Source organism: Hyla sarda, chromosome 3 (assembly GCF_029499605.1).
Source record: "Hyla sarda isolate aHylSar1 chromosome 3, aHylSar1.hap1, whole genome shotgun sequence".
NCBI classification, from domain to species: domain Eukaryota; kingdom Metazoa; phylum Chordata; class Amphibia; order Anura; family Hylidae; genus Hyla; species Hyla sarda.
In genome coordinates, this window is record NC_079191.1 from 377,133,839 (window position 1) to 377,161,778 (window position 27,940).

Below are 27,940 nucleotides of genomic sequence, written 5' to 3' on the forward strand. Positions count from 1 at the left end.
ATCTATTTTAACATGCGCATTGCCACTGATGCCTTGATCTGTACTGATCAATATAGCAGGTAATATCCACACTGAGCACAATTGGTGGCCATTTTTTCATTTCCATTGCGTAATACCTTTTATAAAAGTCCTATATTAGCCTATGAAACTGTTCTGACATTTGCACTTGGTTTGGTCCAGTTCACAGATAACAATAGGATGCACATCTTCAGCAACAAAGGCTCGGGTGAGTGGGTTAATATCAGGGTGGGAAGGATTTACTGAAGTAATGCTATCTCCTCATGCACTACAGCATAGCCATACCCCCTGGAGACATATTTCTGGCAACATGGAATGCTGGAAAAGAGACAACAGTAAAATAAAAAGACTTGCACTACAGCACTTTCAGGTGTGGGTTTTGTGCATGAAACAGGACTAAGCGGCGCACAGAGGTAATAGAGCGTATTACACAGTATTATAACTTGACATCTTGGGCTCAAAGGCTGAAGAAAAAGAAATCTTGGAATACGCTTTTAACATTTCCATGCAACTAGTAAATGTTCATACTTGGGTGAAGGGGATTCAGAGGGAGCCTAGGGTCTCAGTCTTTTTGTAGTTATGCCCCTGTTGGATATCCTTACCATCGACCATCTCTTCATCCCCTTCATCACCATGGACAACCTGAATATTACCTGATAAACTATTCAAAGACCCCCACAAATATAGCAGGTCATATCCACACTGAGCACAATTGGTGGCCATTTTTTCATTTCCATTGCGGAATACCTTTTATAAAAGTCCTATATTAGCCTATGAAACTGTTCTGACATTTGCACTTGGTTTGGTCCAGTTCACAGATAACAATAGGCTGCACATCTTCAGCAACAAAGGATCGATGTTATGCTCCGTGCTGAGATGTCAACCATCTTTTGTTAGCAGGGCTCTTTCTTTGTGCTATATTTCTATTTAATAGCCCTATTACTTCATAGTCTTCAAAACACAGCGTTTAATATTTTTTCCCCCTTTACTGATTGTCTGCGCTCTTCAATAACCTTACATGTGACAAAGCCGCTTATGGCTAACAGGATGGGAAGAAACAAAGCATTGCTCACTTGCCGTCACCATGTTCTTAAAAGGATTTCTAGAGACAAATAAAAACCGCCAGGAAACCTTTACTTCGCTATCCTATTGTGTTTAGCCGAGAACCTTTTCAATGTCTTTATTTTTCTTTTTATTCTAGACATAAGACTGAACTATTGATTTTTTACAATGTGCGGGTAGGAAGATTCAGAAATAAAATTGATTATCTTTCAAAGATTATATACAATACAGGTGAAAGCCGTTTATTTACCTTAATTTGCCCTTGATTTTTGCCGCAGCTGTGCTGACTAAGTCGGTTTTCTGCTTTATTAGATTTTAAAACTTTTTGTCCTATTCTATGGCAAGGTCATACAAATTCCACACTAAGCTTCTCTTTAAGGTAATGAATTTAAAAGGTTACAGGTTTCATTGTAGCATAAAGGTTACATGCTAGATTATGTAAATACAGTAATATTGTGGTTTTAACATATATCAACACATTCTGCTGAGCTACATGATTAATGGACACAATTCCCCATAAAAGTAGAGGTGGAAAGATTGAATTCTAATGGGCTCATGGCTAGAAAAGAATTTTCAAACTTCTGACACAGACAAGTAAAACATAAATTATAAAATAAAAATATAAGCATACTCCCATACCCATTTAGTTTCTGTGGATTGTGAATTCTACAAAATACTTACGCTTTTTTAATTCTAGGTTAACACATACTATTTTGGTCAGTATTTTTAACCAAAACAAGGGACGGAACTGACACTGAGCTGGTAGATTTTAGGTACAATATATATTTAACCCCTAGAGAAAGCAGGGCATATAGGTACGCCCTGGGCGCACCAGGACATATCTGTCGTGGCTATGACATGAGTGCTGCAGCTATGTGGCTGTTCTGGTGGCTGATCTGATCGCCCGCGGCACGGCCACGTGGATCAGATCAGCTAAGATGGTGGCCAGAGGTCTCCTTACCTGCCTCCTGGTGCCATCATGGGGTCTTCTTCTCTGGTCTGCCATGTTAATGATCCCATACAGTGAACGACGTGAACATAAGAAAATGAAATACCAAAGTCCTAAACTATTGATTTTAAATAACATCATACTTTATATCAGAGTAAAAATTATAAAAAGTGATTAAAAAACATTTAAAAAAATAAAGATCACAGCGCAAAAAATGAGCCCTCATATGTCCCCGTATACAGAAGAATAAAAAAGTTATAGGGGTCAGAAGAGGACAGAAGGGGTTATCCGGGCAAAGACATCTTATCTCCCATCCAAAGGCCTGCCACTGGGACCTTTCTATGCGGTGCTGCGTCTCCAGTCTCGGAAAGCTTTTTCTTTCCGGGACTGGAAACATGACGTAACACCATAGTCATGGTGGAAAGTTTGGAATCTGATTGATTGCTTCCGTGGGCAGATGTCTTTTATACAGGTAACCAGCTGACATTAGGAGCACTCCCATTAAGATACTGCTTCCAATCTCAGCTCACTTCCTACATAAAAGACACCTGGGAGCCAGAAATCTTGATGATTAAAAGGGAATCAAAAACGTATATCATTGAGTAAAATGCACATCAATTCATAACTTTTTTGAAATGTGTTTTTCAGTTTTTTATGTATTCTGTCTCTCACTGTTCAAATGAATTTATCATCAAAATTATAAACTAATTGTGGTAGCCTAGGGGGTATGTAGGGTAATTGGGGTGTTGCGGTTCTGTATAATAAAGGGCGCTGTTAACCCTTGTCACTCGTGACGCCAGGGTGAGGGTTAAAACTCTGTAGTGATGCTGGGCCTATAACCACCCTTCCCAAGAGCGATAGGTGAGTGTAAAATAAATGGATTGTCCACAGCAGTGCTGAACTTAAAACTTGAAGGAACTTTACTGAAGATTTTCTGTACATGCAGTATCGGTAACAGTCCAGATAACAGAGACTATATAGACAGCACAGCAGTGACTGACAGTTGCTTAGGACCGGAAAGTTCTCTTAAGATTAGGAGGATTGTATTTGTATAGATTCGCTGGATTTAGGGTTTAGATTAGGTCCAGAGGTCTTACGGAGATAGCAGGGATTTTTAAGAACTATCCGTCTCTAGCGCAGGCCTAGGCCGCAAGGCTTTGGCCTAGAAATTGTCTTGAAGGCTGCGGAGGTCCTACCTTGTCCAGAGTCAGCAACCCAAGAGCAATGATGCTGCTTGCTTGGCAGCGCAGGAACAAGAGTGCGATAAAATGGCGCAGCTTTCTTATATGGGCAGGAGCTGGCCGTTTTAGATTGGTCCATATCAGCTGTCATTCACCGTTACAATGGATTGTGGGTGATCACCTGACTAGAACCACCAAAGGTCCTTTAGCAAAACCATAGAGTTCTGTAACCCGGTCACATGACCCGCAGGTCCTGCGACGCTAAAACAAGTAAGTAACACCATAAACATATATTTATATAGATAATGGGGGAGATTTATCAAATCTGTGCAGAGCAAAATCTGCCCAGTTGCCCATAGCAACCAATCAGATCACTTCTTTCATTTTGCAGAGGCCTTGTTAGAAATGAAAGAAGTGATCTGATAGGTTGCTATGGGCAACTGGGCAAATTTTCCTCTGCACAGGTTTTGATAAATCTCCCCCAATATTTATAAATATTGTTACTAAGGGGTGACTAGGGGTTAATTAGGGAAGCGAACCCAGACAGTCCTAGGGACTCTAACTTTGGAGACTAATAACTAAGGCACAGTATGAAATACAGTGCCAGGAGACCACATAATTATTCCTTCTATTTCTGAAGGCATTCCTACATTGTAGCATTTTTTCAAACCTGCCTAAAACCTATTCCCAGGTCGGTATAGACAGCTGTTATTTATTTCAATTGTTTTTTATTTATTTGATATTTTTTCATTATATTTTATAACATATAGCTGTTTTTATTAATCAGTTTTATTTTATTCATTATCAACATTGATTTTTAGCAGTGTTTTGGGTGTTGGCATCTACTTGTTAAAGGGGTATTCCGGAAATTATTTTTATTTGATTGTGCTACAGGGGTTTTTAAGTTAGTGTAGTTCTTAATATAGTGTCTGTACCTGTGTTTGATGGTGGTATCACAATTGTTATGAGATCTTTGTCCCAATGTTTATTTTTAACAGCATACAAAATGAGTGTTGGCTTTTCTCAGGTTGCAGTGCAGCTGGAGACATTACATCACTAGTGAGGTGTTGAAAGGGAGCATGTCTGTGCTTCAATGGGTGGAGCGAATGCTGAGTGGGAGGGGGATCATTCTCCACAGGGCTGCATGGAATTGTAGTCTCAAGCACAGCAGAGCATGGAAGGTAGCCTAGCTGTGCTGCAATGGATGGAGTGGATGTGTGGGAGGGAAATAAGTGACCTCACAAGGGATCCTGGGACTTGTAATTGGATGGAGGGAACTCAAATAGGAAATTGCCATTTCCCAAAAAGAAAGTAGCAGCAGTATGGTGGACTCACAACACAGCCATTTAGTCCCAAGACAAGCACAGATCCTTCTTAAGCATGTCCATTACTGTCTGTCAGGTAATTACATAAAGTCACCTTATGTTGAATACTCCTTTAAGTATATCTCCAGTCCCAGAGTATTTGTTCATATACAAAATATATTGGTGTATTCATATGAATTTTTTTCTTCCGTCTTTGTGACTTCAATGTTTTTTTTGTTTTTGTACCTTTGTGTATATTTTCTTAACGGTCTTGGTATTGTTTCATAAAGTAGGAATTCCAAATGAATGTTGTCTGTCTTTTTTTGTGTTTATGTACGTAGAGATTCTCTAGCACAAAACCTTCAGAATAAATCTACACTGAAACCAGAATTCAAGTAAAATATTATATTCAATAAAAAGCTACATAGTAAGTGTCTGACAGTTCATACTTCAGTAATAGCGATCTTAAATGGTAATTGTTTGTTCAACATTTCTGCTCTGTGAGACATGTACAGTTCTTAGATTTCTCTAGTGGCGCTGGTGATAGACAGAGAAGAGATTTTATGACATGTTGCAATATGAAGTGCTTCTTCTTTCTCTTCATCAGAAGTACTTGAAAGGGTTGAATATTCCCTATTTAATTTTTTATTACATACCTGATATAGGAACAACACTATTTACAGTGTTGTAGAAACTGTCATCATTTATATTAGTTACTACCCATGATAAAATATTTGGTCTACCTCCAATATACAGTCATGGCTGTAAATGTTGGCACCAATGACATTTTTCAAGAAAATGAAGTATTTCTCACAGAAAAGGATTGCAGTAAGACATGTTTTGCTATACACATGTTTATTCCCTTTGTGTGTATCGGAACTAAACCAAAAAAGGGAGGAAAAAAGCAAATTGGACATAATGTTACAACATACTCCAAAAATGGTCTGGACAAAATTATTGGCACCCTTTCAAAATTGTGGAAAAATAAAGATTGTTTTAAGCATGTGATGCTCCTTTAAATTCACCTGGGGCAAGTAACAGGTGTGGGCAATATAAAAATCACTTTACTCTGTACAAGGCTGTGGGTGTATGTTAGCACACGGGTGTTGAGCAGTGCAGCTGAGTGTCCACACCTCAGTATAACAGCTTTCAGTAGAAATTGCACTCAAACAACCAAATTTGTGTTCCAATTCCAATACTTTTACTTCACATGTTAGTCTTCACAAGAACAACTTTCTTGTACATGGATACAGTATACATGAACACAATTAATATTCACCCAGTGCTTTTAGCTGCTGGTTCAGCCTTTCATGCCCCAGACGGAGCTTTATCTTGGAGTGTCCATTATAGCTGCTAGAGATGAGCGAGCTTACAGTAAATTTGATTCATCACGAACTTCTTGGCTCGGCAGTTGATGACTTTTCCTGCATAAATTAGTTCAGCTTTCCGGTGCTCCGGTGGGCTGGAAAAGGTGGATACAGTCCTAGGATACTCTTTCCTAGGAATGTATCCACCTTTTCCAGCCCACCGGAGCACCTGAAGGCTGAACTAATTTACGCAGGAAAATCATCAACTGCCGAGCCGAGAAGTTCGTGCCGAATTGAATTTACTGTAAGTTCGCTCATCTCTAATAGCTGCAAACCTTGCTTGACTCTGGAACAGCGTCTGGTAGCTCACCGACAGGTGAGCTTGATTGGCAACGTTTCAGGATCTCTCCCTTTCTCAAGCCTGAGAAAGGGAGAGATCCTGAAACGTCGTCAATCAAGCTCACCTGTATCCATGTACAAGAAAGTTGTTCTTATGAAGACTAACATGTGAAGTAAAAGTATTGGAATTGGAACACAAATTTGGATGTTTGAGTGCAATTTATACTGAGATATAAAAATCACACGTGAAAGCAGATAAAAAGGAGAGAAGTTCACATTGTCTTTGCATTGTGTGTCTGTGTGTGCTAAGCATGGTCAACAGAAAGAGGAGAAGAGAGGACCTGAGAACCAACATTGTGGAAAAATATCAACAATCTCAAGGTTACAAGTCCATCTCCAGAGATCTAGATTTGCCTTTGTCCACAGTGCGCAACATTATCAAGAAGTTTGTGGTTACGTTATGCGCTCCGGCCGCACACGCTGGCTGTGAGCGCATGGTCCCTTTACCTGCTGCGGCCGGCGGGGCTGGGACTCGCATCGCGGGACGCTCCCGCATGCGAGCACCAGTCCGTCACTCACCTAGTGCTTCTCCTGCCCCGCCTCTGTGCTCTGGCAAGGGTTTCCCCATCCCCTAGGGCACGCGAGCGCCAGAGCTTTAAGATTTAGAGGACCAGTGTTCTCATTAGTGTAATTCACCTGTGGCTCATTGATAAATTCCTCCACCCTCCTCACTTCCCTGCCAGATCTTTGTTGCCTTGTGCCTGAGAGAAAGCATTCCTGAGAGTTGCCTTGCCGTGTATCTGATCCTTTGCTCTGTGACATGACCTTGCTCATCTGCCACCTGCCTATTGACCCCCTGCTACGTCCTGACTACGCTACCGCTACTGTGCCGCATGCCTTGACCTCCTGCTATCCTGACTATGAGCTGCCTTATCCCTCCTGTGCCTAGCATCTCCTCAGCAGCCTGTGTGGTTGAGCCATGCCAGGTGTAGTGAGCTGGGTGCCGCCTGCTGCAGTAAGTCCATCCCGCTTTGTGGCGGACTCTGGTGAAAACCAACAGCACTTTAGATTCCACTCCCTGGTACGGTCTGAGTCATCTGCCACACAGGTCCCGCGGATCCACATCCACCGGAGTTCCTGTCTTCTGAAACGTGAGTGTTACAGTAAGATCCGGCCATAGATCCCGCTGAGGTACCCCTGCCTGAAGTTGCTGATCTTCCCTATGTTGTGGTACGTCATTCTCAGCAATTGGCGCGACAGGCGCAACAACTTACCCAACTGTCTGCTATGATACAACAGCTTTTGGTCTTGTAACAGCAGCAGCACCTGAAACCTGTTCCACTCCCTCCTCCAGCTCCTACAGTGTCTTCTGGCTCCCAGCTACATCTACCATTACCCTCTAAATATGACTGTGATTCCAAATTTTGCAGAGGCTTCGTTACACAGTGCTCCATGCATTTGGAGCTCATGTCTGAACGGTTTCTGACGAAACATGCTAAGGTGGCCTTTGTTATTAGCCTACTGTCCGGAAAAGCCCTGGCCTGGGCTACACCGCTTTGGGACCGCGGTGATCCAGTAGCTTCCAACTTGACAGTTTTCTGGTAGAATTTTGCTGTGTCTTTGAGGAACCGGCACGTGCCTCTTCTGCTGAGATGGCTTTGCTGAACCTACGTCAAGGGAATTTTTCCATTGGTGACTACGCGGTTCAATTCCGCATTCTAGCCTCAGAACTTGCATAGAATGATGAGGCCTTGTGTGCCACATTTAAAAAAGGACTGTCAAGCAGGATTAAAGATGCCCTGGCTGCACGTGATCCTCCTTCTCTGACTTAACTTATCCACCTGGACACACGTATTGATGTGCGTTTTGCTGAGAGGCAGGAAGAACTGCGCTTAAAGAGGGATCCTGCTCGAACACGGAGATATCCTCGTCTGGCACCCGTGTTTCAACGTACACCTCTACAGTTTCCTGCGCCTCTTGCCGAAGAAGCTATGCAAGTGGATCGTTCCCGTCTTACGCAACAGGAGAGATCACGACGACACAGTGAGAATTTGTGTTTGTATTGTGCTAGCCCGGAACCGGAGTATCCGGGAAAATGCTCGTACCTGGGGCACGTAGGAGAGGCGTCCCTAGGTGTGAATACCACATCTCCTCACTTGACCATTTCTGTACAAGTCTTCGCTTCTGCCAAGTCTTCCTTTAGCGCTACAGCATTTTTGGATTCTGGATCTGCAGTTGACTTTATTGATGCTTCTTTTCTTCCACAAATATCCTCTTCCGTGATCTTCTCTACACCTGTGTTGTTGTATTCCTAGTTGACATACTGATCTTCTCTTCCTACTTAGAGGAGCATCGTACTCCTGTTCGTCTGGTTCTTCGGCGACTACGGAAGAATCATCTCTACGCCAAACTGGAGAAATGTCTGTTTGAGAAGTCTAGTCTTCCATTTCTTGACTACATTGTCCCTCAACGAGGCCTGCAGATGGATACAGATAAAATGTCTGCAGTGTTTGATTGGCCTCATCCTTCATGCCTACGTGCTATTTAACACTTTCTGGGATTCGCTAATGATTATCGTCAATTTATCCCACATTTTTTGTCCTTTTTTGCTCCAATTGTGGCTCTCACGAAAATGGCTTCTGATCCTAAGTCTTGGCCTCTCCCGTTTAAAGCCTGCATTTGCCTCTGCTCCCATGCTTACAAGACCTGATCCAGAGAGGCCCTTTGATTTGGAGGCTGATGCTTCATCTATTGGAGCGGGTGCCGTTCTTACTCAGAAAAATACCAAGGGAAAGACTGTTACTTGTGGGTTCCTCTCCAAGACATTCTCTCCTGCTGAGAGGAATTACTCCATTGAAGATTGTGAACTCCTCGCTATCAAGCTAGCTTTGGAGGAATGGCGACATTTATTGGAAGGTTCTTCTCATCCAGTCAGCATCTACTCTGACCATAAGAATCTTCTATACCTTTAGTCTGCTCAGTGTTTGAACCTCCACCAGGCAAGGTGGTCACTGTTCTTTTCTAGGTTCAACTTCTTCATCCACTTCCGTCCAGCAGACAAGAACATCAGAGCAGATGCTCTCTCCTCTGACGTAATTGGTTTGGACTCCACGCCTAGGCATATTATTCCTCCTGGCCGTTTGATTCCTGCCGCTCCTGCTGAAATTCAGCAAGTTCCTCCAGGAAAATACTTTGTGCCTGCCAGATTGAGACGCAAGGTACTGAAATGGGGTCATTCTTTCTTGAGAGCAGGACATCCTGGAATAAGCAAGACTCTACTTCTAATCTCCCGGCATTATTGGTGGCCCCATCTTGAACTTGATGTTTCTGATTTTGTTCTTTCCTGTGAAACTTGTGCCTGTGACAAAACCCCTCAACAGAGATCTGGAGGACTCTTACAGCCTTTACCAATTCTGGAGACTCCCTGGTCCAATATTGCCATGGATTTCATTACCGATTTGCCACCATGTCATAATAACATTGTCATTTGGGTCGTTGTAGATCGGTTTTCCAAGATGGCTCATTTCATTCCTCTACCAGGTCTTCCTTCTGTTCCACAGCTGTCAAAGTACTTCTTGCTGCATGTCTTTCGTTTACATGGTCTTCCTCAGCATACCATTTCTGATCGTGGTGTGCAGTCTGTCTCTAAGTTCTGGCGAGCCCTTTGTAACCATCTGGACATCAAGCTGGACTTCTCCTCAGCCTACCACCCTCAGTCCAACGGTCAGGTGGAGAGGGTTAATCAAATCCTTGAGACTTATCTTAGGCATTTTGTTTCATCTCGCCAAGACGATTGGGTCGACCTTCTTCCCTGGGCTGAATTCTCTTATAATCATAAGGATTCCGAGTCCACGAGGTCGTCTTCCTTTTTTGTTGTCTGTGGACTCAATCTCCGTTCTCCTCTTCCTCTCCCAGTTTCCTCCGGAGTGCCTGCTGTTGATGAGCTGGTCCATGACTTCTCCACAATCTGGCAACAAACCCGACAGTCGTTATCCCAGGCTTCTTCACGTATGAAGGCACAAGCTGATAAAATTAGAAGACCTCCTTGGTCCTTCTCTCCTGGTGACATGGTGTGGCTTTCATCCAAATACATCCTCTTCAAGATCCCCTGTTAAAAGCTTGGTCCTCGCTACTGTGACGCCTGCCTTGACCTTCTGCTATCCTTACTAAGAGCTGCCTTATCCCTCCTGTGCATCTCCTCAGCCGCCTGTGTGGTCAAGCAGTGCCAGGGGTAGCGACCTTGGTGCCGCCACCCGCAGCAAGTCCATCCCGCTTTGCGGCGGGTTCTGGTGAAAACCAGCGGCAACCTTAGACTCCGCTCCCTGGTACGGTCTGAGTCATCTGCCACACAGGTCCAGCGGATCCACATCCACCAGAGTTCCTGTCTTCTAAAATGTGAGTGTTACATTTGCAACCCATGGCACTGTATCTAATCTCCCTGGGCAAAGATTGATATAATGTGCCAACGCAGGATAGTCCGGATGGTGGATAAGCAGCCCCAAACAAGTTCCAAACATATTCAAGCTGTCCTGCAGGCTCAGGGAGCATCAGTGTCAGCGTGAACTATCCATTGACATTTAAATGAAATGAAACCCCATGGCAGGAGACCCAGGAGGACCCCACTGCTGACACAGAGACTTAAAAAAATTAAGACTACATTTTGCCAAAATGAACTTGAGTAAGCCAAAATCTTTCTGGGAAAACATCTTGTGAACAGATGAGATCAAGAAAGAGCTTTTTGGTAAAGCACATCATTCTACTGTTTGCCAAAAACGGAATGAGGCCGACAAAGAAAATAACACAGTACCTATAGGTAAATATGGTGGAGGTTCAATTATGTTTTGGGGTTGTTTTGCTGCCTCTAGTGGTAGGTGCCTTGAATGCGTGCAAGGCATCATGACATCTGAGAATTACCAACAGATTTTGGATAGTACTGTACAGCCCAGTGTCAGAAAGCTGAGTTTGCGCTCAAGATCGTGGGTTTTCAAGCAGGACAATGAACCCAAACATATGTCAAAAAGCACCCAGAAATGGATGGCAATTAACCTCTTCAGGACATAGGGCGTATGGATACGCCCTGCATTCCGAGTCCTTAAGGACCGAGGGCGTATCCATACGCCCGTGGGAAATCCGGCCCCCACCGCTAGCCGGAGGGGCGCCGGAGCCGGATGCCTGCTGAAATCGTTCAGCAGGCATCCCGGCATATCGCCCAGGGGGGTCATTATGTCCCCCCATGTCAGCGATCGCAGCACATCGCTCATCAATTTAGATGAGCGATGCGCTGCGATTCCGTTCCCCGCCGCTCGCCGGGCGGGGATCGGAGCCGGATGTCTGCTGATTTCTATCAGCAGACATCCCGGCAGTGTGCCGGAGGAGGTCAGGAGGACCTCCTATACCGGCGATTGCTGCAGGACGCCGGTAACTACTAACCGGCGTTCTGCAGCGGTTCCGGGTCCTCAGGGTCACGTGTGACCCTGTGACCCGGATATAGATGGTGACTGGTGGTGTAGTATACACCACCAATCACCATCCTTGCTGTACTGGGGGCTGGCATTGTGGCCACCCCCCTCAGTACAGTTGTGATTGGGTGGCCAAAGTGGCCACACCAATCAGTGTAATGGGAGGGGATGGTGGGGGCTAGGAGCACGTTGCTCCGTTCTGCCCGCCATTCCACTCAGATCTGGTGTGCAGGACGGAGCCCCGTGCTGCCCACCATCCCCTCAGTAAAAAAAAAGTGCCCCTTGGCACAGAAATCCCCAGGGATAGCTTTAGATTTAGGTAGGGACAGGTTAGGGTTAAAAAAAAAAAGTTTTTTTTTTTCTTCTTCGGCGTACCTCAGTGGGTGTCCGTGGGTCCGTAGCACCTTTAGCTGCGTGACCCCGGCCCTGCGTGACCCCGGCGTACCTCAGTGGGTGTCCGTGGGTCCGTAGCACCTTTAGCTGCGTGACCCCGGCCCTGCTTTTCTTTTTTCCCTAAGCGTGTGTGCGGACCCTCTTAGTTATAAAAGAGCGGTCCGCCACCGTTTGTTAAAGCCCACCCGCCGCTGATCAGTCCCGTAGTACTGATCAGCGTTTTTTTTTTGTGGTGCTGGCGCTTTTTTACGCGTTTTCTAGCGCTTTTTTTGCACCCATAGGCGGTCCGTGCCACCAGTAGCAGGCGTGTACTGTGTGGCCGGACCTTACCTGTGTGTGCGGCGTGCCTCACCGCTGTCAGTGATTTATCACTGATCAGCGTTTTTTTGTGGTAAAGGCACTTTTTTCGGTTAACGCATATTTTTTTTTGCACCCATAGGCGGTCCGTGCCACCAGTAGCAGGCGTGTACTGTTTGGACGGACCGTACCTATGTGTGCAGCCTGTCCCACCGCTGTCGGTGATTTATCACTGATTTTTTGTTCAGGCGGGTGCGTTTTTTCCGGGGTTAAGCGTTTTTTTATTTTATTTTTGGGGTTTTTTGTGTGGGGGTCTGAGTACAAGCCACCAGCCACTGTTCTGGGCTGAGTGGCCGGACCCCCCCTCTGACTTCTGCGCCCCCTGCCGCCACAAGCGCTAATCAGTGCGCACACCACTGATTAGATAAACGCTTATTTTTTTTGGCGCAGGGTTTTTTTTGTGCTAGAAGTCTCCCTTTTTTTTTTAAAAGTCCCCTTTTTATTTTATATTTTTTCTGTTAGGGCGGGTTAGTTTAGTTAGGTTAGGCTAGGGCGGGTTAGGGAGGTAATATCGCACCACACCACACGCAGCACACACACCAATAAAGTTTCCCCCCCCACACACCCACCGCCGTATCCCCATTAGAGTAGGGAAATGGCCCGCAGAGCGTTTTCGGCGGAGGAGGCATATGCCATAATTGCCTCCGACACCGAGAGCGGCTCAGAGGACGATGAAGACCCCACCTTCCTTATTTCATCGTCCTCCTTATCATCTATTTCTGATGATGAGCCACCAAGGCGGCGGAGACGCCGCCGTGCGGTGCCGCAAACCTCCTCTGCCCTTGACCCTGTGCCCCATGCTAGTATGAGTCCCCCTGGCGCTCATACTAGTGAAGCCCCCCTGCCAAGGTCACTGGTACCTCGTACCGGAGAACTTGTCTGGGCTGAGCCAGCGGACCACGAGCCCGTGATTCCTGAGTTTGTTGGAGACTCAGGAATCAAGATTAACATCGCCGGGTTCACTGAAAAGGACTTTTTCGGTCATTTTTTCAGTGACGACTTTGTTAATCTAATGGTTACACAGACGAATCTGTACACCCAACAGTTCGTCGCCGCTAACCCGGGCTCACTTTTAGCTAGACCCTGCGGCTGGACTCCAGTCGATGCAGCCGAAATGAGGACCTTTTGGGGCCTCATGCTGCATATGGGTCTAGTTAAAAAACCCAGTGTCAGGCAATATTGGAGTGGGGACGTCTTTTACCAGACACCCCTCTACAGTATGGCCATGGCACGTTCCCGGTTCGAGGCCATTCGGAGATGTTTGCATTATGCTGATAATGCGGCATGTCCCCCCCGAACTGATCCCGCGTATGACCGCCTGTATAAAATCAGGCCGGTCATCAATCACTTCGGGGCCAGATTTTGGGAGGCCTATGTCCCTGGAAGGGAGGTCGCTATTGATGAGTCGCTCATCAGCTTTAAGGGGAGACTCAGCTTCCGGCAATACATCCCTACCAAGCGAGCGCGGTATGGCGTGAAGATGTATAAACTTTGCGAGAGTACCTCCGGGTACACTTGCAAGTTTATGGTGTATGAGGGACGAGATTCCTGCATTGAACCCCCAGATTGTTCCCCCACTCTGGGTGTTAGCGGGAAAATCGTTTGGGGCCTTTTGCACCCATTGCTAGATAAAGGTTACCACCTTTAACTTTTATACTAGTATCCCTTTCTTCACATCCCTCGCCGCCAGATCCACGCTCGCTTGTGGGACAGTCCGGAAGAATCAAAGAGGCCTTCCTTCCTATCCCCTGCAGACTCCTATCCCCCGGGTGAGTCCCGTGCCTTTTCCCATGAGAACCTGTTGTTGGTCCGGTATAAGGACAAGAGGGATGTCCTTATGCTCACCACAATTCATGGGAATGGCAGCACCCCTGTCCCTGTGCGAGGTACCGTGGGACCGGTCCTCAAGCCCGATTGTATTCTGGACTACAATCGGTATATGGGGGGGAGTTGATCTTTCTGATCAAGTCCTCAAGCCATATAATGCCATGCGGAAAACAAAGATATGGTACAAAAAAGTTGCGGTCTACATGGTACAGGTTGCCATGTACAACTCTTTTGTACTGTACAAGAACGCTGGCAACACAGGGACATACCTGGAGTTCCAAGAGGAAGTTCTAAAGGCCCTCATCTATGGTGACCGCCAAAGAGCGGGTCAGAGCACCTCTGGAATTTCAGGTCCCCGGATCGTCCCCGGTCAACACTTTCCAGGTGGGATCCCCCACACTGGAAAGAAGGGACGATCTCAGAAGAAATGCAGAGTGTGTCGCAAGAGGGGGATTCGGAAGGACACCACCACTCAATGCGACACTTGCCCCGATCATCCGGGCCTCTGCATAGGCTGCTTCAGGGAGTATCACACTTCCATGGAGTACTAAATTTTCCGTCATTTGCCCTAATTTTCATTACCCACAATTCGACTCCAATGTACCAGTCCAGGGTACATTGTCTTCCAAATTTTATACCAAACCCCCCCCAAAAAAAACAAAAAAACTTTTTCTCAATACCCCCAATATCTTTTTTTTTTCTTCCCCCTAAAAAATGGGTCATGGGACACAGAGTCAACAGCATTGGAGGTTTGCAGTTGCCTCAAATGCGCAACGCTCTCTCTCCCCACCTGAGCGGGTTGTGCATTTGAGGTAACAGAATAGGGACGGCCCCACACATCCCCTTCCCAAAATGATGGTTCAGAGTATAGGGTTTGGGGCGGGCATCCTTTTTACTTTTGGCTGTACTCTGGGTCATCATTCTGGGAAAATAATTGGCATATCAGTTCTAAAATTGCAATTTTCTTCCCCCCATAGTACACTTCATCCATTCCTGGAAAATAAATGAAGGGAACACCCATCTGTTCCAAATCTCCACTTCACCCTATACACCTTCCCTAGGGGGTGTACTGTTTGTAATAATCTCACATATGGATGTTCCTTTCTTGTATTTTCCTCTGAATGTATGTAACTGTTAGGTCCGTAACAAACATCCGCCTCAAATGCGAAGAGTTCTCGCTGAGCTCTGTCGTATTTCCAGGCGACAATTCAGAGTCACATGTTAGTTGTTCCCAAAAAGATGAAGCAGAGCATAGGTTGAAAATTGCAATTTTCAAAAGCTACCCTTCATCCATTCCTGGAAAATAAATATAGGAAACACCTGTGCGTTAGAAATGTCCTCTTTACCTCTATACCCATTTCTCAGGGTGGGTACTTTCTGTAATGGTGTCACATGTGGGTGTTTCATTTTTGTATTTTCCTCGGAATGTATGTAACCGTCAGCTACTGATATGCCATAGGCCACAAATACAAAGTGACTTCTGAGCCTTGTTGTGCGCCCGTCCAGCACGTTACCCCATATGTGGATGTATTTTATAGTCAGGGGAAAAAGCCCTCCAAAATTTGTAACCCAATTCCTCATATTACCCCTTGTGAAAATGTTAAAAATTGGGTAACCCCAGCATTTTAGTGTAAAAAAATCTAATTTTTCAATTTAGGCCCACTTTTCAAAAAACCTGTGAGGTGTAAGAACTCACTGTAACACTGTTAAGTTCCCCGAGGGGAAAAGTCATGAAACCCCTGTGGGGTATTGAGGTTCACTTTACCCCTTGTTATGTTCCCCAAGGGGTCTAGTTTCCAAAATGGTATGCCATGTTTTTTTTTTTTTGCTGTCCTGGCACCATAGGGGCTTCCTAAATGCGGCATGCCCCCAGAGCAAAATTTGCTTCCAAAAAGCCAAAATGTGACTCCTTCTCTTCTGAGACCTGTAGTGCGCCAACAGAGCACTTTTTACCCCCATATGGGGTGTTTTCTGAACCAGGAGAAATTGGGCCTCAAATTTTGGGGGGTATTTTCTGCTATTACCCTTTTCAAAAAAGTAAAATTTTTGGGAAAACAAGCATTTTAGGTAAAAATTTTTTTTTTTTTTTTTTTTACATTTGCAAAAGTCATGAAACCCCTGTGGGGTATTAAGGTTCACTTTACCCCTTGTTATGTTCCCCAAGGGGTCTAGTTTCCAAAATGGTATGCCATGTGTTTTTTTTTTGCTGTCCTGGCACCATAGGGGCTTCCTAAATGCGGCATGCCCCCAGAGCAAAATTTGCTTCCAAAAAGCCAAAATGTGACTCCTTCTCTTCTGAGACCTGTAGTGCGCCAACAGAGCACTTTTTACCCCCATATGGGGTGTTTTCTGAATCGGGAGAAATTGGGCTTAAAATTTTGGGGGGCATTTTCTGCTATTACCCTTTTCAAAAATGTGAAATTTTTGGGAAAACAAGCATTTTAGGTAATTTTTTTTTTTTTACATTTGCAAAAGTCATGAAACCCCTGTGGGGTATTAAGGTTCACTTTACCCCTTGTTATGTTCCCCAAGGGGTATAGTTTCCAAAATGGTATGCCATGTGTTATTTTTTTGCTGGTTTGACACCCTAGGGGCTTCCTAAAGGTGACATGCCCCCCAAAAACCATTTCAGAAAAATGTTCTCTCCAAAATCCCCTTGTCGCTCCTTCACTTCTGAGCCCTCTACTGCGCCCGCCGAACAATTAACATAGACATATGAGGTATGTGCTTACTCAAGAGAAATTGGGCTACAAATACAAGTAAAAATTTTCTCCTTTTACCTTTTGCAAAAATTCAAAAATTGGGTCTACAAGAACATGCGAGTGTAAAAAATGAAGATTTTGAATTTTCTCCTTCAGATTGCTGCTATTTCTGTGAAACACCTAAAGGGTTAAAACACTGACTGAATGTCATTTTGAATACTTTGGGGGGGTGTAGTTTTTATAATGGGGTCTTTCATGGGGTATTTCTAATATGAAGACCCTTCAAATCCACTTCAAACCTGAACTGGTCTCTGAAAAATAGCGAGTTAGAAAATTTTGTGAAAAATTGGAAAATTGCTGCTGAACTTTGAAGCCCTCTGGTGTCTTCCAAAAGTAAAAACTCATAAATTTTATGATGCAAACATAAAGTAGACATATTGTATATGTGAATAATAAAAAAAATTGGAATATCCATTTTCCTTACAAGCAGAGAGCTTCAAAGTTTGAAAAATGCAAAATTTACAATTTTTTCATGAAATTTTGGGATTTTTCACCAAGAAAGGATGCAAGTTACCACAAAATGTTACCACTATGTTAAAGTAGAATATGTCCCGAAAAAACAATCTCAGAATCAGAATGATAACTAAAAGCATTCCAGAGTTATTAATGTTTAAAGTGACAGTGGTCAGATGTGCAAAAAACGCTCCGGTCCTTAAGGCCAAAATGGGCTTGGTCCTGAAGGGGTTAAGGGCTGGAGATTTCTGAAGTGGCCAGCAATGAGTCCAGATCTAAATCCCATTGAACACCTGTGGAGAGATCTTAAAATTGCTGTTGGGAAAAGGCGCCCTTCTAATAAGAGAGACCTGGAGCAGTTTGCAAAGGAAGAGTGGTCCAACGTTCTGGCTGAGAGGTTTAAGAAGCTTATTGATGGTTATAGGAAGCAACTGATTTCAGTTAGTTTTTCCAATGGGTGTGCAACCAAATATTAAGTTAAGGGTGCCAATAATTTTTTCCCATTTTTGGAGTTTGGTGTGACATTATGTCCAATTAGCTTTTTTTCCTCCCTTTTTTGGTTTAACCCCTTAAGGACCAAGGACGTACCGGTACGTCCTTGGTCCTGCTCTTCTGATATAACGCGGGGTTACACAGTAACCCCGCGTCATATCATGGCGGGCCCGGCGTCATAGTGAAGCCGGGACCCGCCTCTAATAGCGCGCAGCGCCGATCGCGGCGCCGCACGCTATTAACCCTTTAGCCGCGCGCTCAAAGCTGAGCCGCGCGGCTAAAAGTGAAAGTGAAAGTTCCCGGCTAGCTCAGTCGGGCTGTTCGGGATAGCCGCAGCTAATCGCGGCATCCCGAACAGCTGACAGGACAGCGGGAGGGTCCTTCCTGCCTCCTCGCTGTCCGATCGCCGAATGACTGCTCAGTGCCTGAGATCCAGGCATGAGCAGTCATCCGGCAGAATCGTTGATCACTGGTTTCTTATGAGAAACCAGTGATCAACATAGAAGATCAGTGTGTGCAGTGTTATAGGTCCCTATGGGACCTATAACACTGCAAAAAAAAAGTGAAAAAAAAAAGTGAATAAAGATCATTTAACTCCTCCCCTATTAAAAGTTTGAATCACCCCCCTTTTCCAATAAAAAAAAAAACACAGTGTAAATAAAAATAAACATATGTGGTATCACCGCGTGCAGAAATGTCCGAATTATAAAAATATATCATTAATTAAACCGCTCGGTCAATGGCGTGCGCGCAAAAAAATTCCAAAGTCCAAAATAGTGCATTTTTGGTCACTTTTTATATCATTTAAAAATGAATAAAAAGTGATCAATAAGTCCTATCAATACAAAAATGGTACCGTTAAAAACTTCAGATCACGGCGCAAAAAATGAGCCCTCATACCGCCCCATACACGGAAAAATAAAAAAGTTATAGGGGTCAGAAGATGACAATTTTAAACGTATTAATTTTCCTGCATGCAGTTATGATTTTTTCCAGAAGTCCGACAAAATCAAACCTATATAAGTAGGGTATCATTTTAATCGTATGGACCTACAGAATACATATCAGGTGTCATTTTTACCGAAAAATGTACTATGTAGAAACGGAAGCCCCCAAAAGTTACAAAACAGCGTTTTTTTTTTCAATTTTGTCGCACAATGATTTTTTTTCCCGCTTCACCATAGATTTTTGGGCAAAATGACTGACGTCATTACAAAGTAGAATTGGTGGCACAAAAAATAAGCCATCATATGGATTTTTAGGTGTAAATTTGAAAGAGTTATGATTTTTTAAAGGCAAGGAGCAAAAAACGAAAATGCAAAAACGGAAAAACCTCCGGTCCTTAAGGGGTTAATTCCAATACACACAAAGGGAATAAACATGTGAACAGCAAAACATGTGTTACTACAATCCATGACTATATATATATATATATATATATATATATATATATATATATATGTGTGTGTTTTTGAAGTGTGAGAAGAAGCCAAAGTGCAAATAAATAATGCTGTAAGGTATCCTAATATTAACCACACAGAGACAGATAACCAGATACTCAGTGCCAACTAGTGTCCAGGTCCAACTGCTGTACCAGTTCTATGATTGCAGGGGGTCCCAGTGGGTACGGGATCAGTGTTAGAGGTTGGAATACCCCTTTAATGTCAGAAGAAAAGCCTCATAGGTCTCTCTATGATCAGACAAAGCACTTTTAAAGCAATCTGCCAATCTTTATCAGGGTGCTTTCAAAGCTAGGTTTACACTGAGGAAGCTCTGGATCCCAAGTGCACCCAGTGGCAACTGAATTAGTTGGTGTGAGGACTGCGAAGACATTGTCATCACCATAAACGACAATATCTGTGGCGTGGATTCCGCCTGAATGAGCGTGATCATTCATTTGGCGACAGAATTTCAGCGGAGGAAATTCCATTAGCAAGCACTGCGCAGCACAATTTCATTGCCATCAATGGATTCTGCTGCAGTGGAATTTCCCAGTGGAATTCCACTTTGAAATTCCACTCAAAATTCTGTAATGTGAACCTAGCCTAAGGGAACAAGTGGAGTTCTCAAGCCACAGTATGCCGCTGCTCAGATTAGAGGAGTTATACAGAATTACAAAAACATATCTGTGTTTTCCAAAACCAGCACCACATCTGTCTGGTCTACAGGTCATGAGTGGTATCGCAGCTAAGCCCCATTTAAATGGAGTTGAGCTGCCATGCTAAATACAACCAATGAATAAGTGGGGAGCTGTTTCTGGAAGACACAAGACAGGTCCAAAATTTCCAAATCCAAGTTCAGTGTTTTATTTACACTTGTCACACAGCAAACAGTCTTTAAATGCAGAACAAAGGAAAACGTAACAAAAGTCCACTTGTAATCCTGAGGTGTTTTTTCACACCTGAGTCTTTTCCAGGCCTCCAGGCAGACTGCTCACCAGCTTCCAAACTTGGAGCAAACATAGGGAAGAACTCCACTCTCAGCTCTCTCTGGCAGTGTGAGCTGCAACTAGCAAATCCCCCTCAGCTGGTAAAATACCGGCTCTTACTTCACCAAAGCCAGGAGCCTTGGTGACACATATCATCTATCCATCACGATACCTTTCACCTTCTCACAATATATATATATATATATATATACACACACATATATATATATATTACGACTAAGGCCAGCACCTGGCCGAAACGCGTCACTTCCTCTCTGTACCTGTTGCCTCGTTGATGTGAATAAAGCCGCATTTACCAGAGCCGAGCTGGAGTTTGCTTTCTTCATTTCCATTGTTCTGGGTGAGGTCCACACCCTCTCCTTGCTTGGGATCCAGACCAAGGATAGAGCCGGAAACTTTATCTACTTTCACATATATATATATATATATATACATATATATATATATGTGTGTGTGTGTGTGTGTGTGTGTATATATATATATATATATATATATATATATATATATTTATATATATTATTCAGTGTCTGTACTGCGATGCAGTCAGACACTGTGGCCCTAGTATGGCTGGAAGGCCAATCCAGGATGGCTCTTACTGGGAATGAACAAGTGCAGGGTGGGGGTCATTTCCCACAATCCAGGCCACCTTTTGTTGGCCTTAAAGGCAGCCTGTTTCACCAGCTGAGGGGGATTTACTAGTTGCAGCTCACACTGCCAGAGAGAGCTGTATGTGGAGTTCTTCCCTGTGTTTTCCCAAGTTCCCAAGTTTGGAAGCTGGTAAACAGTCTGCCTGGAGGCCTGGAAAAGACTTGCTTGATGCTGCATGGCATGTGAACATACACCTAAGGATTACAGGTGGACTTTTGTTATGTTTTCTTTGGTTCTGCATTTAAAGACTGATTAGTGTGACAAGTGTGAATAAAACACTGAACTTTGATTTGAAAAGTACTGTTTTCTTGCCTCTATACTGCAACCACACCTATTTGCAAGAGTGAGTCATCACATTTGGTGGAGGATGCGGGCATCGCAGTGAGGTCAGCAATTGTGTTGCAGCACGCTGCTGCTAAGAGCCTGGGATAACCCGTTGGAGTTGTTGCTTGGGGCAACGATCCTGTCAACAAGTGTACCAGTGCAGTGTTGCCAAAATGGAGGCTGTTATAAAAGGACTAATGGAGTCCAACAAGCACCAGCAGGTAACCAACCAGCTGTTACTGCAGCATGAAATGGTGCTACAAGCGGCAGTGACGACCCGGAACGCCCCTGACGCCCGGAAAGCTGTATGGTTGGCGATCCCCAAGATAACCCCCTCGGATGACGTCAAGACCTGCCTGGCGGTCTTCAAGAAAGTGGCCATGAGGGAGAAGTTACCCCGAGAACAGTGGGCCAAGGTCATTGCTCCGTTCCTGTCATCGGGACCCTAGCAGGCTTACTTCGACTTACCCGACGACCAGACTGTTGACTATGAGGTTGTCAAAGGTGAGATCTTGGCAAGACTGGGGCTGAATGTGTTGGTCTTGGCACAGCGGGTTCATCAGGGGGAATACAAGCCAGCTGAGCCTGCCAGGCCACAGTATTATGACCTGTTGCACTGCCTGCAAAAATGGCTGCAGCCAGAGGTACTAAGTCCCTACGCTATGCTGGACCCTCTCCTGGCCGATGTGTTCTGGAGGGCTTTGCCACATTCCCTCCAAAGCTGGATTGGCCAGGTAACCCCTGCCAACGCCCTTGGGATGGTGGACCTGGTGGAGAAGTTCGAGGCCACCATGAAACTGCAGGAGGGGGGCAGTGAAACCCAGGCGGTCCCTACCCTTGCCCAGGTGGCTAGAAAGCCCTAAAAGTCCCCAGGAGGTGTTTCCCAAAGACCCCGCCCGTTGCTGTGTTGGGGGTGTCAGCAAACGGAACATGTTAGGGCTAATTGTCCCCAGCAGGAAGAACGTATGGACACCAACTACACACTCTGCCTGTCCCTGTATGCCCAGAGACTGTGTGCCACAGGTGTTCCCAGGGCAGTGGACTATGATCATCTCTGCCAGGTGAGGGTGGGAGATTCTGTCGTGGTGGACCTGATTGATTCAGGTAGCATGGTGACTTTAGTGAGGTCAAACCTTGTGCTGCCCACAGAGTACACGGGACAACAGGCTGGAGTACTGTGTATACACGGGGACTTGAAAGACTATCCAATTGCCTTGGTGACTTTGTCAACAGCAACTGGTTGCTGGACTCATGAGGTGGCTGTTGCCACAATGTTGCCATATGAGTAAATAGTTGGGAGAGACTTTACAGGGTTCGTGTCTCTGTGGCCCCAGACAAGAGTTCCCCAGACCTGCGAGGCAGGGGTGTCCCCAATAGACTGGCCCTACTCAGGGGTGACCCTGGAACCCTGGGAACTTGAGTCAGAAACAAAGGCATTTGGGGTGACTACCACTACGATGGAGAAGGAGGAGGTGTCGTCTCCACTGAGGGTAATGGTAGGAGATGTGGAGGATCTGCTGTCAGGGCCAGAGTTGGCAGACCTCAATGTTACAGGAGAAAAATTTGGTACAGCACAGCACGAGGACCTGACTCTATCTCGGGCCTGGGAAAATGTTTTAATTGTTGAAGGTGCACAACAGCAGGGAGCTGAGACTGTATACCCCTGTTTTGTGGTCCACCAAGGGATGCTGTACCGGGTAAACCAAATTTGGGGTGAGAATGTGGAACAATTGATGGTGCCTAAAGGATATGGGAGCCTGGTGTTAGAGTTAACCACTCAGCATGTTCTAGGGGGGCACCTGGGCCAGCAGTAGACGCAGGACCGAATTTTGCAGCGCTTTTACTGGCCCTGTATGTACAAAGAGGTCGAAAGGTATTGTGAATCTCGCCCCAACCTGCCAAATCACTAGCCCCCAGCCACATTACCGTAGTCCCCTGGTCCCTCTTCCAATTATCGAGGTCCCATTTGAGCGGATCGCTATGGATCTGGATGGCCCATTGCCAAAATCCGCTAGGGGGCACCAACACATCTTGGTAGTCCTGGACTATACGACTCAGTATCCCGAGGCGCTGCCTCTGCAACATACCTCGGCCAAACTTATAGCTAAGGAGCTAATGGAGTTGTTTTCTCGAGTGGGCTTACCTAAAGAGGTATTGACTGACCAGGGCACCCCATTTATGTCAAAGGTAATGAAAGAGCTCAGTAAGTTACAGCTACGGACCTCCGTCTACCACCCGCAGATGGACGGCCTGGAAGAAAGGTTTAACCAAACGTTAAAAAATATGTTAAAGCCGGTGGTGGCTAGAGATGGGAAAAATTGGGATCTTTTGCTGCCCTATCTAATGTTTGCAGTGCGAGAAGTGCCCCAGGCTTCAACTGGTTTCTCGCCCTTTGAACTGCTATACGGCAGACATCCACGTGTTCTGTTATACATAGCTAAAGAGGCGTTGGCACAACAGCCCACGCCACACAAAAGTGTAGTTGAGTATGTCACTCAGTTGCAGGAACGGATGGAAACAGTGTTGCCCTTGGTTAGGGAACATATTGAGGCAGCTCAGCGAGCTCAAAGCAGAGTTTATAATCACCAGGCACGGGTTCGGAATTTTAACCCGGGAGATCAGCTTCTGGTTCTGGTACCAACGGTCCATAGTAAATTTCTGGCTAGGTGGCAGGGTCTCTACGAAGTGATTGAAAAGGTAGGGGAGCTGACGTACCGGGTACACCAGCCCGGGTGAAAGGAAGCCAGAGACCAGGTATAGAATAGTGGAGAGAGAGTGCCTGGCCATTAAGTGGGCACTCGAGTCTCCGCTATTATCTGTTGGGCAGGAAGTTTCATCTTGTGACGGATCATTTCCCCCTTAAGTGGATGTGCCAGGCCAAGGACAAAAATGCGAGGGTCAATGATGCATTGTGCATGAGACTGAAATGTTTCACCACCTTGGTCAACTCCTTAGCCAATGCGAATGCTACAGCACGTAGCATGAAAGACTTATTATGTCCTCTACACAAAACAAACACTATTGGAATATGTTAACCGATATTTTAAATATATATATATAATCTAATATGCAGAAAGGAAAGACAACAGATGGATGAAGGCAGCTGGAGGAGATATATGGTCCACTGGTGACAACTAAACCGGGACATTCACTACGCAGCCAGCATGGAGTATAGCCATAGGACATGAATGGACAGTTACAGTAGAATATCACACAGATGGCGGAGTTGACTGGTACATTTTTGCCAAAGGATATTAGGAAAAATAGGGAAGGAAATATTATGTAAGATTTGCTCCAGTAGGCAGGCTACATTGCGAACAAGACATTTAGTACTGCAGCTGCAAAAAGTATAGTAATAAATTGAACTGTGCACAACTTATGGTACATAAAGGGAAAAACTAGGCATTATGGGAGTAGTAGTTTTGCAACAGCTGATGGTACCCTGGTTAAGAAACATTGCACTAGAAGCTTGCTATTTATAACAGGAAGTTATAAGTTATCAGAAGTGGTTATCTGAGATTAGAAAAAAAGCTCTGGCTTCTATTTTACAGCAACAGAATTTTTCTTGCCCATGCCCCTTACTCTGACTTACCTTGGATCATAGGAAGTTGGCATTGTTCTTGATGTTAAGAGGCATGTGAAGGTAGCTTTCCTCCAGAAGGAAGAGAAGATGTTTACCGTCCCAACCTGTTGGAGGTAGTTTCCCTGTATTCCAATGCTTAAAGGGGTACTCTGCCCCTATATATCTTATCCATTATCCAAAGGATTGGGGATAAGATGTCTGATCGGGGGGGTCCCGCCGCTGGGACCCCCGCAGTCTCCGTGCTGCACCCGGACGGAGGCTCATGATGTCACGGCCACGTCCCCTCAATACAAGTCTATGGGAGGGGGGCGTGATGGCCATGACGTCACGAGCCTCCGCCCTGCATTGCCAGTCATCTGGCATGGAGCAAAGTTTGCTCCATCCACAGGATGCCTGGGGTGCAACAATCGAGAATGCCGGGGTACACAGCGGCAGGACCCCCACAATCAGACATCTTATCCCCTATCTTTGGAGCAGAGTACCCCTTTAAGTCTTACACAAAATAGCCCTCCTCTAGAAGGAAGAGAGCTTACCCTCTGGTGCCACCTATTGGAGGAACATCTCTGCAATGCTCAGCCTTTTGTAGAGCCTTGAAACACATATTGAGATTATTAGCCAATCCATAATATCTTTCAGAGGAAAGCAATACCCATGTGTAGACAGCTGTTTTGGAGTTCTTGACCCTCAGTACAGAGCAGGGTGCTGGTTGGCTATAAGAGAGGCCTTTGTTGTGAGACTGAAAGGGTCAAGTTCCTCCTTTAAAAGGGTACTCCGGAGAAAAGGAAATGTTTTCAAATCAACTGGTGTCAGAAAGTTATACAGATTTGTAAATTACTTATATTTAAAAATCTCAAGCCTTCCAGTACTTATCAGCTTCTGGATGTTCCAGAGTAGGTTGTGAAGTTCTTTCCAGTCTGACCACAGTGCTCTCTGCTGACACCACTGTCGTTGTCAGGAACTGTCCAGAGCAGGAGCAAATCCCTATATCAAACCTCTCCTGCTCTGGACAGTTCCTAACATGGACAGAGGTGTCAGCAGAGAGCACTGTGGTCAGACTGGAAAGAACTACACAACTTCCTCTGGAGCATACAGCAGCTGATGAGTACTGGAAGGATTAGGATTTTTAAAATGAAGTAATTCACAAATCTGTATAATTTTCTGGTCTAAGTTGGTTTCAAATATTTTTTCTCCTCCAGAGTACGTACCCCTTTAACACCTTAAGGACTTAGGGCATACCTGTATGTCCTGAGTCCCATTACCGGGGTTTAAAGTGTTCTCGCGAGCGGAGAACACTTTAAACCCCATGGGTCCCGACTGCTATCAGAAGTCAGTACCCAGGGTTAAAGCCAGGCACCGCAGATCGTCCCGATGCCCGGCATTAACCCTTTAGACGCCACAATCAACTTTGATTGCTGCGTCTCAAGGGTTAATGCTGGGCATCGGCTTCTAAAGTGAAGGTAAAACTATCCTGGCAGCTCAGCGGAGCTGATCGGGACTTTCACGACAGAATCGCAATGTCCCGATCAGCCTCCTCATCTGATCGTCGATCTACTGCTCCAAGCCTGGTATGGCATAGCACTGATCTGTGTATGCAATCAAAAGATTGCGTGGTATTGTCCTAAAAAAAAAGTAAACAGTGTTAAAAAATAAAAATAAAAAAAGAGAGAGAGAGAGAATAAATGTTTGAATCACCTCTATTTTCCTCTTTTTGAAATAAAATAATGTAATTAAAAAAAAATATATATATGGTACCGCCATGTGCGTAAATGTCCAAACTATTAAAATATAAACTGCACTGTTGATGGTGTACACGTAAAAAGATACCAAAGTCCAAAATTGTGCATTTTTGGTCACTTCATATAACATAAAATATTAATAAAAAGCGATCAAAAAGTACCATCAAAACAAAAATGGTACCGATAAAAACTACAGACCATGGCGCAAAAAATGAGACCTGGTATAGCCCCGTACGCGGACGTGGACACACCCAATAGGGGACAAAACACTCCCATTAAGAGACAAAACACTCCCAATAGGGGAAAACCAGGCTTATATTCCGGCCCTACCTTGTACACAGGGCCGCCGTCAAGGGGGTACAGCCCCATATGGGGGCTATAACACTGCAAAAAAAAGTGGAAAAAAAAGTTAATAGAGATCATTCAACCCCTCCCCTAATAAAAGTTTGAAATGAAAGCCCCCAAAAGTTACAAAATGTTTGTTATTTTTTTATTTTGTCGCATAATAATTTTGCCGTAGATTTTTGGATAAAATTACTGATGTCATTACAAAGTAGAATTGGTGGCACAAAGAATAAGCCACCATATGGATTCTTAGGTGCACAATTGAAAGAGTTATGAATTTTTAAAGGTAAGGAGGAAAAACCAAAGTGCAAAAACAGAAAAACCCCAGGTTGTTAAGGGGTTAAACAGTGGTCTCTTGCTTCTGTATGTCTGCCGGCCACATCATTCACCTCCCTGCTTCACTGATCCCCCTGTGCCACTTTATTCTCCCTGAGCCAAATCACCCCCCCCCCTTCATCACCCCCTTTGCTATTTCATTCTCCCTTAATTTCCCTGTTAAAGGGGTGATAAATGTAAATTCATCACCCCCTTCTTTACCCCCCCCCCCGTGTCAATTTGTTCCCCCTTCACCCCCATGTGCCACTTCATAAAGAGGGGGGGTGATGAATTTACACGGAGGGTAATAAAGGGGAATGAAATGGCACGGGGAGATCAAGGGGAAATAATGTGGCACAGAGGGTAATGGGAGTGTAATTTGGCAAAATGCAAGGGAGTAATAAGATGGCGGGGTATAAAAGGGGGGATGAAATGATACAGAGGAGTTATAAGGGGAAATTAAACTGTACTGGGAGATTTTACTGTAATATTGCTTTTTATTGTGTTCTCTAGGTAATAACACTCTGTAGTGAGTGCAGTACAGTATTTCATCATTCAGGAAGATTTTTGAGCCTTTTTTCCCAATAGGGGATATCTCTAAATAGTGGACACTTTTTCATTCCTCGTGAGTGCCCGC

At 44.8% G+C, this 27,940-nt stretch overlaps 1 long non-coding RNA gene across 2 annotated transcripts in view; it reads right to left on the bottom strand.

Annotated features, from left to right (window-relative positions):
* The window catches only part of LOC130362820 (uncharacterized), a 184,934-nt gene that overhangs the window by 68,042 nt on the left and 88,952 nt on the right, over window positions 1-27,940 (bottom strand). Inside the window, exon 4 of one of the 2 annotated variants that reach the window (XR_008891585.1) lies at window positions 26,974-27,027. The exons of the other annotated variant lie outside the window; for it this stretch is intronic. This is a non-coding gene — a long non-coding RNA (uncharacterized LOC130362820). The remainder of the gene's footprint in view (window positions 1-26,973; window positions 27,028-27,940) is intronic. 2 annotated transcript variants of the gene reach the window in all.